The following is a 2,500-nucleotide window of genomic DNA, read 5'->3' as shown; positions in this document are numbered from 1 at the left end:
TTCTTTTTCATTTTTTACTTGTTATTGTGTCCAGTATTTTGCCCTCATTCTTTTCATTTCAGTAAAATTGAAAGGGCAAAAAAATTAGAATCTCCAAAAACACATGAATAGTTATTTATGTGTGAATACTATATAGTCTGTCTATTATTGGAGTTGTGATTAATGTTAAGCGTGATTAAAAGCTTGATGTTGTACATGTCACTCCTAATAGTTTTCTCTGAGACAATTCATCACCAAAAGTAGGATATTCTTCAATTTGAAAACTGCCATCATTGAGCTGTAGCTCAAAGAATAATAAAAATTGCAATGAAAATTGCTAAAGAATTAAGTGAGGAGAATTGCTTTGAATGTTCAAAGTTTTCCAAATTTTACAACCTCCAGTGCTTCAGTTCAGAGGTTGTTATGATGAATTACAGTAGAAATCTCATTATCTGGGTTAAATGATTTAATATAAGTGATATTATGTGTTGGTTATGGCTGTGGAAGTAAGGTGGAGGGGGTGGATCCTGTGACAGGGAAATATTTTTCTCCTCTCTTATGCTTTCCTTGCAGCAGATGCAGCTTTTTAATCACTTTTTTTATGTCCTGTAACTTGTTTTAGGCATTTTTGCAGACCGCATTATAATGGTAGTGATGAGAACACAGTATAGCACAGAGCTGTCAAACACATACATTGTCCCTTACATTTATGTGGAAACTGTGTGGGTTTGCAGCAGTATTATGCTTTGGGCAGGGCATGAGGAAATATGGGAGTACATATTTCAAAGCCTACTTTTTATGAAAAAAGTAATAGAAGAATAAATCTGTTCTATGTTCTTGGCACGCCAATGAAGGCAGACTGAATAGGATTAAAATATATTAGGCAGATGTTAGAAATACATGTACTTACATGATGGCATATATTGTATTTTATAGTATTTCCTTAAGGGAGATAGTAGTGGAAAGAGTACTGGTTTGCTTTAAGTGTGGTGAACCAGGCCATTCTGTATCAAGATGTTATAAAGGTGGGGAGTTTAACAGAGTAAACAAACCACAGAATAATAAGAAATGGTGTGAATTTCATCAGTCAAGAACTCACAATTCTGTTGAATGTAGAACAAAGAACCTCAGGAAGGGTAATAACTCAGTAGATTCTGCAAATAACACAAGTAAAGAAAAAAATTATGAATACTCTTTCCATGTAACGCACTCATCAAGGTTATGACCTGCTGAAGGGACTCAGAGTTGTGTGACATTGAAAAAGAGAATATATCAAGCTTAGAAGCAGCTGAAAGTTTACTCATGATTGTTAGTGGTTGCACTTCACACACACAGATAAATGAACCAAAATTTGTGAGATTTCAAGAGTCTTTTGATCCACAAAACAAATACATAGAGCTGGCAGACGGCCAAAGGCAGCAAGGAACTGTGCAGGGAGTTTGTGATGTCAAAGACTTTATCCAAGATTGGGACTGCAACTCAAGAAGTAGTGTGTTAAAAGATACACCATATATACCAAGATTTAAGCAAGATATCATATCAGTATGGAAAGTGATTAAGAGTGAACACAGCACTACTTGATCTTAACAACAGGAGAAGCAAAGCACACCTTAGAGGAATGGCATAAAATGCTAGGGCACTGCAATGTTGCTGATGTGCAAAAACTTGAAGCAAATGTCGATGGAGTGCATATTTTTTGAGTAAAGAGAAGTTCACCTGTACCACATGTCCTCTTGGTAAGATGACATAGTATAGAAATAGAGAGCCTGACAAAAGGCTAAACAGGGTTTAGATTTAGTACACTATGATGTAGTAGAACCTATTGATCCAGCAACTAAGGGAAGTTACAGGTACAGTATCTCTTTCATAGATAACTACTCAGGAGCTCTAAAAATCTACCTCATTAAGAATAAGAGTGATATAGTGCATGCTATGAGGAGATATCTTGCAGAAATAGTACCATATGGCAATATAAAAAGCTGAGATGTGACCATGAAACAGAATTTACAAATAAGGAATTCAAACACTCCTTATAGAGAATAACATTAAACAGTAGTTTTCTACCTCCTACTCTCCATATCAAAATGGAACAATTGAGAGATAACACAAATCATTTTTTGACATGGCTCGATGTTTACTGATTGAGTCCAAATTTCCCAAAGATATGTGTGGTTATGCTGTGAAAGCTACTTGTTACATCAGGAATAGGTGCTATAATCCCAGAACTCAGAAGACTATGGTAGAAATGCTTACTGGAAAATGGCCAAACATCAGCAGAATGGATATTTTTGGAAGAAGATGTTTTGCATAAGAACAAGAAAAGAAGAAACTTGAGTAAACAGGAGTAAAAATGGAATATTTGTGGGCTATGATGACCAGAGCCCAGCCTAATTAATTTACTTCCCCGAATCTTAAACAATAAAGAAAATAAGATGTGTTAAGTTCATGGAAAACTTACCCAATGTAGCTGAACCACTGAATGACAAGCAAACTTCAGATGAAGAAAACATCTTGATGGAGA

At 35.4% G+C, this 2,500-nt stretch overlaps 1 pseudogene; it reads left to right on the top strand.

Moving 5' to 3' along the window:
• LOC119572429 overlaps positions 1–1,962 on the top strand; it is a 23,113-nt pseudogene extending 21,151 nt beyond the window's left edge.
• The last annotated feature ends 538 nt before the right edge of the window (positions 1,963–2,500 follow it).

This window comes from Penaeus monodon, chromosome 4, assembly GCF_015228065.2.
Source record: "Penaeus monodon isolate SGIC_2016 chromosome 4, NSTDA_Pmon_1, whole genome shotgun sequence".
In the NCBI taxonomy this organism is placed as follows: Eukaryota; Metazoa; Arthropoda; class Malacostraca; order Decapoda; family Penaeidae; genus Penaeus; species Penaeus monodon.
The sequence above is the reverse complement of the archived record's forward strand: the minus strand, read 5'-3'. Positions and strand labels throughout refer to the sequence as shown.